The 10,607-nt window shown below is 47.0% G+C and overlaps 1 protein-coding gene across 2 annotated transcripts in view; it reads right to left on the minus strand.

The window, feature by feature from the left end:
- LMBR1 (limb development membrane protein 1) overlaps nt 1-2,766 on the minus strand; it is a 108,851-nt gene extending 106,085 nt beyond the window's left edge. For both annotated transcript variants that reach the window (XM_077761313.1, XM_077761305.1), the window contains exon 1: nt 2,685-2,766. The gene's annotated coding sequence lies outside the window, so the exon portion shown is untranslated. The remainder of the gene's footprint in view (nt 1-2,684) is intronic.
- Nucleotides 2,767-10,607: the final 7,841 nt, after the last annotated feature.

Consider the following 10,607-nt stretch of genomic DNA (forward strand, 5'->3'; position numbering starts at 1 on the left):
TTTTTAATAAATAAATATTAAAAAACACTGCAAGCATAAAAAGGAATGAAATCTTACCATCTGCAACAACACAGATGGGTCTAGAGGGCATAATGCTAAGTGCAATAAGTTAGTCAGAGAAAGACAAATACCATAGGATTTAAATTCGTGTGGAATTTAAGAAACAAAACAAATGAGCAAAGGAACGAGAGAGAGAGAGACAAACCAGGAAACAGACTCTTGACTACAGAAAACAAACTGATGGCCACCAGAGGGGAGGTGGGTATGACAGTGGGTGAAACAGGTGGCGGGACTAAGGAGGGCACCTGTCGGGATGAGCACAGGTGACGTTCGGAAGTGCTCAATCACTATACTGCACACCTGAAACTGACAGCACGCTGTATGTTAACTAATTGGAATATAAATAAAAACTAAAAAAAAAAGAGGGAAAAAATGCTGTAAAAATGGGCAAAGGAAACACAGATAGTAATTTACTAAAAAATAACTGAACAACCTACGACCTCTGAGTATGCTTGTAAATGTCCCCTCGCTAGTAACTAAAGCACCGTACGGTTAAGAGAGGAAACGCGTCCCGCACGAGTGGCCGGCGGTGAGGACCCCCCGCAGCAGGTGAGGGTGCTCTCTGAGAAGAGGACCCCGGCCCTCCCACCCGGAAAGCGCTACCACCGGTGGGCGTCAAACAGCTTTTCGGACGGGGAAACACCCTCTGGAAGCCTCTTTGAGTGTGCTACCCGGAGAGTGAACTGCAGAAGTTTATCCTATGGGCAAACGTTTATTTGTAAAGATGGACACTACAGTTTTCATTAGAAAATTGGAAACAATCCATGATTAAAACAGCTCCAGGCAATACTGTCAACAGCACAGAAAAGTAGTTAACGGCATGGGGATCCCCCTCATGTGTGGATGGGGGGGAGTGCAAGTTAACCGGGAGTCCGTGAGGGCTCTGCACTTGGTGATGTGTGCCCAGGAACAGTCCACACTCGAGGCCACGGGCCACGGAATGCACAACCGTAATGTGCTGGTAGGTTTGGGAGTAACAATTTTCTTTACCGAGTATTCTGTTTTCCAAATATTCTGCAGCAAATGTAGCCATTTCTTTCAACACAACGGGTAAAAGGCGGTTGTATAAACTCCAAGTGAATCAAATAGTTAAGCATAAACAAAATCATTTCTGGAAAATGGCAGCAGGGGAGGCAGTATTTGTCATATCTCAGGAGGGAAAGGATCTTCTAAACAAAACAATTAGAGAAACCAAAGGAAGACAAAAGACTGGACAATATAAAAATGTTAATAATCCTGTCAATCTAAAAAGCAAATAAAATTAAAAAGTAAAATAACCAGAACATATTTACAAAAATCTAATGAAAAGCGGATGTGTTTGGGGCGCCTGGGCGGCTCAGTCGGTTGAGCCTCTGGCCCTTGATTTCAGCTCAGGTCATGATCTCACAGTTCGTGGGATTGCGCCCCACATCGGGCTCTGCACCAACAGCACACAACCAGTTTGGGATTTTCTCTCCCTCTCTCTCTGCCCCTCCCCAACTTGTGCAACTCCCCTACACCCAAATAAATAAATAAAACATTTAAAAAGCTGATGTGTTTCACACAAATCACAGTATGTAAGAAAGGGGGAAGGGCAATGAAACATATAAAAAAAGACCTATGTATTAGATCTTTTAACATATTTTATACATTAAAATTAAAATGTCTTACCTAACTAAAAATTTCTAGAAAGGAAGAGTCAAGATTGGAATGCACATATATTTGGCCTCCAAGCAATATACTATATTGCCCATAGTAAGTCCTTTTATATTTTTTAAAGTTTATTTTTAAGAGAGAGAGAGAGAGAGCAAGGGAGGGTCAGAGAGAGAGGGAGATACAGAATCCGAAGCAGGCTCCAGGCTCTGAGCCGTCAGCACGGAGCTGGACATGGGGCTCAAATTCACAAGCCCTGACATCATGACCTGAGCCGAAGTCGGACATTTAACCGACTGAGCCACCCCGGTGCCCCAGTAGGTCATTTTTTAAACACATTAATTTTAAAGTCTATACTGACAAAAAAGTTTTCCCCCTTTCTGCTATCTATTTTTAAATGACAAAAGTTACTAACAGGAAATTAAACAAAGTAGAAAACTATGGTTAGTATTTTTAGGTCTCAAAAGGATGCTAAAAGGATTTTCACACATGCAGATAAACCAGTATTCTCTTGCTAAATGGGGGCACCTGGGCGGCTCAGTCAGTTAAGCATCCAACTCTTGATTTGGGCTCAGGTCATGATCCCAGGATCATGGATCAAGCTCCATGATGGGCTCTGTGCTGAGCATGGAGGCTGCTTGGGATTCATTCTCTCTCTCTCTCTCTCCCCCTCTTCCCCTCTCCCTAACTCACTCTCTCTAAAACAAGTAAGATAAAAAAATTAAATTTTAAAAGTTTTCAATAAATTTTAAATATCAAAATCATTGTAAGTATAAACATTGCTTCTTGATTAGGTAAAACAGAAAAAGCCTTTCACAACTAAGAATAGGGATAGTAAGTAAAATCTGGTTTTGTGATTTTATGAGGGACTCATGGTCTATTGGAAGAAGATGCAAATTATGAAGCAAATTCAGAAAAGGCAAATCTAAAAACACAGGGCAGGAAAAAAACGAAACCATTCGCTGTGACTATAACAAGCAATATATACTGACCGTGGATCAGGGAGCCATTTAGCCACTGGATGTAGTAGTTGTGAGGAAAGGAGAGCAGGATCTCGTTGCTCACTATGGAGAAGGGCAGGAGCAGCACGGCCCCAGCCGACACGGCCAGAGTGAAGGTGCTCAGACACAGCCTGGGAGAGAAGAGACCGCCGTCACCAGCAACCGGAAAAAGCACAGAATGTGGTACAAACTCAAAAAGGATAAGAACTCTTGCATCTTTTTTTTTTTAATGTTTTATTTATTTCTAGGAGAGAGAGACAGAGACAGCATGAGCAGGGGAGGGTCAGAGAGAGAGGGAGTCACAGACCGAAACAGGCTCCAGGCTCTGAGCTGGCAGTCAGCACAGAGCCCGACGCGGGGCTCGAACCCACGAACCGAGAGATCATGATCTAAGCAAAAGTCGGACGCTCAACCGACTAAGCCACCCAGGCGCCCCAACTCTTGCATCTTTTAATCTGAAAGAGTTACATAGGAATTTCACTAAGTGCATGCAGTTGGGAGACCAACGATACCCATAAGGTAGTGGAAGTTCAGTTAGACACACTCTAAGACGCGAAGCTCATGAACTTGGACGTGGGCCCTGAAAGATTCACACACTGAAGACCGAGCGTACGTCATACATTTTACAAAGAATACACCATAGTCTCTCCCCTCTTTTAAATTTAAATATTTATTTCACAATGGCATTTAATTAACAACGTGGGCAAACAGAATGTAAGAGCAGTGCAAATGCCGACTCAGGTGAAAAAACGACTTATGAGGGCAATATGAAAAACAAATCAGTTCAAAATGGTTAATTCAAGAGGAAAAAACTTACAAAGCCATTGGTCAGCTACCTCTTAAAATGAGTAAAGGCAAAATAAACGATACTAGTAAATAGAAGGGAACTATTAAACAATATCCTTCTATTCAAGATATTTAAAACACTATTTTGTCATTTTTAAAAATAAGATATTGTAAATATGCTCCAATACAGAGCATGAAATAAATTTTTAAAAACCTGAAAAGGCATGGACAATGAAAAACATGCTTCTCCCACACCCCCCCCCAAAAAAAAAACACATATACACACAGAGGAAAATACAGGTACCAAAAAAAAAAACAAACAACAAACCCCTAGCATAATATATGACAATCCTGTAGGACAGCAGGGTTCTAAGGGGCTTTCACTTTCTCAGATATTCATGCCTGAAATGATTAAAATGTGTTATCTAATTTTTTTAAGATTTTTTAAGACCAAAATGGCAAAAGAAAACTTCACCAACATCAGAGTTGGAGCCTTAATTTACTATCCATCCCCTTAAAGTCAATTTAGTAAATTTAGGAAAATGTGAAAATAAACGTACAAAGGTAAAAGAAAAAATATCATGCTAAACGTTCAAAACACACACGTACCAGAGTAACGCTGAGGCCAGTGCCACCTTGTGGCCGCCGACAGAAGCGTTTTCCTACTTAACGGGCACAAGGGCCGTGAGAGCTCCGTGCAGTAAACGGCTGGTAAATGTAGACATGCAGACCCTGTGACACACCACAGCCACAGCACAGACACACCAGGCACAGAAGAAGCCTCACAAGCCGTTTGGCTGAGCGGGCACGTTTCCTGGGAAAAGCACTGGAAAAATCTCCATCCAGTCCACTGCCAACTCTGGCAACGGCCAGCCAGTGACCGGAAGCGTGCGACTTTGCTTCTGTCCTCGAAAGTCAAGTGACGAAGTTGTCCTGAGCGCCAGCGCTTCTTCCCTCCAATGCTACAAGTCAGGTCACACGCAGGCCTGGCCCGGTCCCCGTGCCAGGCCCCGCACAGCCATTCCAGTGTGCTCCACGACACAGTCCCTCACACAGCGGGCGGAACCTGGCCTTCTCGCACCCCCAGAGACAATGTAGTTCATGGCTCCACGCCCCTGGGCGCAGTCAGCTCTGCCCCTCGGGTCCCCTTATGTCACGTGCCCCATGGAGCACCCTCAGCACCACCCCGCTCGTTTCTCTCAGCTCACATGACGCGCACCACGTACCCAGCAGGAAGAAACCATAGGACCTGTCATCTGACAAAAAAGTAAGCTTATGAATGCAAATAGGTACAGCTTTTGAAGTCACGGGCAATCCAGAAAATGCTGAACATACGGTCCCCATGACAATGCCAGCTCTCAACAAAACGCTGCCCAATCTCCTGCATCCCGGGCCCTGGGGCTGGGCTCTAGGCATCCGGGCGAGCCGCTGCCGCCTGTCGCAGTGCCTGTGGGCAGCCAGGACGGGAGCCGACGCGCCCAGAAAAGGCTGGTGCGGTGCACGCCAACGCTGGCAAGGGGGCCCTACTGGGTCAAAACAGGGCAGGAGTGGTCACAGCCCACAGGTCTGCAGAAGTGGCCCTCAGATTCAAGGACAGCTTTGGAAACGTCGCCTTCCAAAATGGAGCGGATTCTGAGGACAGAACGGACGGGACTTCCTGGGGGGAGAGGGCCGAGAGCGGGGGCTCAAGGCTGAGTCTGGGTGTTCAGTCTGAGAAGAGCAAGGGTGGAGGGGGGCAGGGGGCAGGGGGCGGAAGCAGCAGCTGGACGCCCCCACCCTCACGTCCACGAGCCAGGAGCGGGACAGCAGCCACGCTCTGCGCTTCTGTCTACAGGCTGCCAGGCGGCCTACAATTGTCCGCCCCATCGTGGCCACGCTCTGCCTGATGCAGGATGCCGTCTGCCGGGCGCTCCGCTCTAACGTCACCCTCTTCCCTTTTCATCAGTGTTTTCTGGGAAGCTAAGTTTGAAAGTAGGAAAAATATCCTGTTCCTTGTCAAACAATGTATTCCCTTGCCGATTCCTATCAGTATGAAGCGCAGACTGTTGCTTTATCCTGTGCAGGGTGCACTACAGTCAGTATCTTGATGCTCAGACTGTCCCTGGCTGGTGTGAAGGCCCTCGACGGCTTCTAGGTCTTGTCGACGTGGCTCTCCTCTTGGAGCAGTTGCTTGCATTCTGGCAGGTACCGCGGGTACAAAAGGAGCCTGAACTCCCCTCCCCCAGCCCTGCAGTCAGCTTCGCCTCCAGGGAGCCCCCGGTCCTCTTAGCGGAAGACCGTACTTAGAAGTGATGAGGTGGGTGCGGTGCTGGGCTCCCTGTGAACAGGCAGAGGCAGCACGCGTGTCCGTGCGTGTACACACTCACGCGTACCCACCATCACATCTGGATCCGGCTCTGTAACTCTACACTGAAACCCATGAGTCCACACGGATACTTCCAACTGCAATGCAGCAACTCTGTTCATTTCCGGTCCCTTGCCCCTAACCGCGAAGGGCTTCCATTACCCTTACCGGGCCGAGCCCTGTAGGCGACCTGACACGCACCCATGCAGAGGCGCCTCTGGACGGTCCTGCCTCCCTCGGGGACGCCCTCCTCGACCCACCTGGGCTCCGCCAGGCTGCACGGGTGCCCTCTCCACCCTGCGAGGGCTCGGCCCCCGTGACAGAGCGCCGCCAGACACACGTGGGTGCTCCACCTCATCCCTCACGAGGACACCCTGTGCCAGGATCTATGTCTGCAGGGGGACCTCCCTGAGAACCCACCAGGTCACCCCCCAGCCCCGGCCTAGCCCCTGCATGGAGGCCTTTCTCTCACCTGCACCGGCTCCTGCGTCACCAATTAGGCATTCTATTTTTACATCAATTACTTTCATCCAAATCAAATCAAATAACTAGCAGACAGCAGCTCTCAGAAAATGTAACTTTTGGCTTCAATGTTACTCTAGGGGCCTGAGTAGATACTCAGAGGGGGAGCAGAGGAGAAAGCAAGGCTGTAAAGGGAGGTGAGGAAGCCCAGGGAACAGGCTTCCGTGCTGATGGGAGAGCGGAGGCCGCTGTGGAGACCCTGCGTCAAGTGGCCCCGGGCCCGCCGGCCACATGTCAGAACTCGTCTGAGCTCTTGCAGGGTTCCTTTTAGCAGCGGAGGACTCGGTCTTCCCGCCAAGCAGGCCTTGCCTTCCATCTCCTCCTCGTCAGTGGCGGACGCAAGGCAAAGCGAGACGGTGGAGAGAAGGGAGGCAGCCCTGAGTCCCGCGGACCGCGCCCCAAGCTCTGACTGTGTCACAGAAGCGTGCCACCTGCACAGGGCACAGCAGTGTTCAGCGGTGCTCTCCTTCCCACAGAGGCAGCAAGCCTTTGTTTCTCAATCTCTTCTGGACGCAAGTCAATCTTGAGCTCAGAATTTTAACCTGGATCTGCATTCCCTGTCCATCGTCACTCATTCCGTCACGAGAGGAGGGAAGAGAAGGCAGTGGAAGCCAAGGTCACGGAGAGGAGGGGGTCGGGATGGAGACCAGCTCCGATGGTCTGTCCAGACTTTACTGCGGGCACACAGCCAGCTGCCTGCAGGAAGGGCACGTCCGCTCTGGCCACAGGGCCCAGAACGCGCTGGAAGAGCCGAGGGCCACAGCAGAGCTGGTGAGAGCAGGGAGAGAGCCCCACGCTGTGGAGCCTCCTCACACGAAGACGAGGAACGGCCACGGGGAGAATTATCGACCCACAAACGTGCGGATGCAGATTTACCACCAGAGCTGAGGCACAGACGACACGGAGGGGAGAGCGGGTCGCATCTAGCGGCTCCCTCGCCTGGGAGCTGTCCTGCCTTCACTCCGTCTGCGATTCGCTGAAGCTTTCCCAGGGAAGGGAAGGGAATTACTCTGTTTTTACAGGAGCCGTAATTTAGACAGAGAAAAATAATGAATTGCTTAGAATCTTCACAAATGTCATGATGTTAGGAATAAAACAAAGACCCCTAATCCTGTCGATTTAAATCAAGTTATGGGCCTAAGTTTTAAACCCACAAGCAAGAGTCCCCAGTCTAAAGCTACAGATGTCTTCCCTAGGGCATTTAAGATCATTAAATTACCAAGTCTACTAACGCAGGGTCCATTAATCGTCACTGCTCAGTTATGAATCAAATCAGCCCTAGTCAAGTCACGTATTAGTTGAAAGCATTTTTTATTGAAGCGAAATTCACAGAACATAAAATTAACCATTTGAAAGTTACAATTTAGTAGGATTTAGTGTATTCACTGTGTTGTACAACCACACCTCTTTCCAGCCCCACATCTTCATCACCCGTAACAACACTCTATATTCAATGAGCAACTTCTCTCCATTCTGCCCCCCAACCCGTAACCATAAACGTGGCACTGATGGGCCTGCCTCTCCTGGCTACTCCCCACGCACAGGTTCACACATCATGTGTCCCGTTCTCCTGGCTACTCCCCACGCACGGGGTCACACGCTATGTGGCCCGTTGTGTCCGGCATCCCTCACTTAGCAGATGTTGTCAAGGTCCCAGTCCTATATGTGCAGTGTGTGTCAGTACTTCATTCCTTTTTATGGCTGCGTACTATTCTGGCATACGTGAGAGCACTTGCGTACGTACGTATGTATATGTGGTCTCTGGCCCCCTCCCCGACTCACCTCCTCCCCCCACCAACAAAAGATAAATCATCTGATATGAATCATGAAAAAACAAATCCAAATAACTGGCCTGTGATCTTTAAAAGTACCAAGGTCAGGGAAGTCAAGGACATACTGAAGAAATGAGGACATGACAACTACGTGCAGTGTGGGTGCTAAACGGGGTCCTTGGGCCACACCCAGTGGGGCCTCAGTGCTACTGTAGCCATCTCATTATTTTGATGCCTGTATACTAGATACAGAGGAGAACGCAACACTTATAGGAACTTAATACAAAAGTATCCGGGGAGGGGCGCCTGGGTGGCTTAGTCGGTTGGGCTTCCGACTTTCACTTAGATCATGATCTCGCGGTTCATGGGTTCGAGCCCCGCGTCGGGCTCTGTGCTGACTGCCGGCTCGGAGCCTGGAGCCTGTTTCGGAGTCTGTGACTCCTTCTCTCTCTGACCCTCTCCTGCTTGCGCTGTCTCTCTCTCTCTCCCTCTCTCTCTCCTAGAGATTAAAAAAAAAAAAAAAAGTATCCGGGGAAATGAACCAGGCCAGTAACTTCTCAAACAGTTTGGGGCGGGGCGAGGCTTTTTTTAATCATATTTCTAACTTTTCTATAAACTCAAAACTACGCCCAAAATTTTTCAAGTATCGATAAAAAAGAATTAAAATAAGATACTCTCCTATGTAGCTGGAGCTGTGTGATTTCAAATTTTAATCAAGCAAAAGCTGATAGAAAGAAACTCACTGCTTTCCATCCAGTTTGATGCCTCAGAAAGATGAAAGGGTGCATCAAGCACACGCGAGCAGCATACAGATGCAGGAAGAGAGTCGTGCGGAACCTCAAGACCATCCGAGGCCGTCGCCCCGCTCACAATGGGTAAATGTGCAACCAGAACAGGTACCTGCTCCCTATTCCAACATGGTCAATATTCTCAGCAGACCACACAGCAAGAGTCTTCTCTTATGACCCAGCAATTGTGCCAACCATAAGCCCGTTTCCTGGTTAAAACCTCTGAAGGTAAGGGGCACCTGGGTGGCTCAGTCGGTTAAGCATCCGACTTCAGCTCAGGTCATGATCTCGCAGTCCGTGTGTTCGAGCTCCATGTCAAGCTCTGTGCTGACAGCTCGAAGCCTGGAGCCTGCTTCAGATTCTGTGTCTCCCTCTCTCTCTGCCCCTCCCCTACTCACGCTGTCTCTCTCAAAAATAAATAAACATTAAAAAATAAAAAAAAACTCTGAAGGTAAAATGCGGGTTCCTCAAGCAAGGAGATTTTAACAAGAGACGATCCTCAATTACCCATGTACAGCTGATTCTTGAACAACATGGAATAGAAATGCAGGAGTCCACTTAGAAGTGATATTTTATAAGTATGGCACAGTACTGCAAAGGTCTTTTCCTTATGATTTTCTTAGTAACATTCTCTTTCTCTAGCTTACTTGTTAGAATAGAGTAGATAACTCACATAACCCACAAAACACTAAGACTTCCAGTCAACAGCTGGCTGCTAGTAGTTAAGTTTTAGGTCAGGCAGAAACTATACACAGATTTCCAACTGTCCACGGCCAGCATCTCTAACCCCACAGTGTTCAAGAGCCAAATGTGTGTTTGTTTATATGTGCCTCCTAGGATAGCATTAATATCGATAAAAAGTACTGTAATACTTTGGTGAATTTTTTCCATATTTATGCCCAAAAATATGAATTACATTTGAAAAACTTATGATTTCAGAATTAGAAACAGAACAAGTGAATTTTAAAATACATACGAAATCCTGTTGACTACGGCGTCTTCATCTTCTTGCTCATCTGTAAAAATGTAAGATATTAATTTTTTATCAATAAAATGTTTCATTAATTTATTACAAAACATAAACAAAAATAGAAACTTAAAAGAAGCGATTAATGAACAGAAATGATTTGCAAATAGCACTGTTTTTATTTCAGCCCAGATCCAAATTCAAATCTCATTAAATCACCTAGGATAGAATTTAGTTAGAGAAGAGTGTTTCGATTAACCAAAATCCTGATTAACAAAAATACTATATGTAAATTAAAATTTTCCAAATATTTAGTGTTCAAGAGAATAAAACTTCGTAGGACATTAGGCCCACTATCAAGTTTACTGTCATATAATGTAAGTGAAATTGTAATTGCTAATGAATGAAATGTTTTAGTTGATAATATCCGACAAAAATTACTATAAAATTAGAATTCAGAATTTGAGAACATGTACTGTTCTCTCATTTGAGTCTGTCATCACTAGTAGTAATAATGAAAGTTCTCTTGGATGATTCTAACCGACTCAGATACCGCTGCCCGAATGCTTCATAATTATCTTTCAAGTTACAGACAGAAAGGTAGCAAGTTCTGTGTCTTCTCCAAGTAGCAGATGTCCTCTGCTCCAGAGCTCGCTCACCCCCCTCTCCTTCTCTCTCATGGCTGTCAGCCCTCTTTGTCACCTCACGTAAACTCACCAGCTAAAGACAGTACGA

This window comes from Crocuta crocuta, unplaced genomic scaffold, assembly GCF_008692635.1.
Source record: "Crocuta crocuta isolate KB4526 unplaced genomic scaffold, BGI_CrCroc_1.0 scaffold408, whole genome shotgun sequence".
NCBI lineage: Eukaryota > Metazoa > Chordata > Mammalia > Carnivora > Hyaenidae > Crocuta > Crocuta crocuta.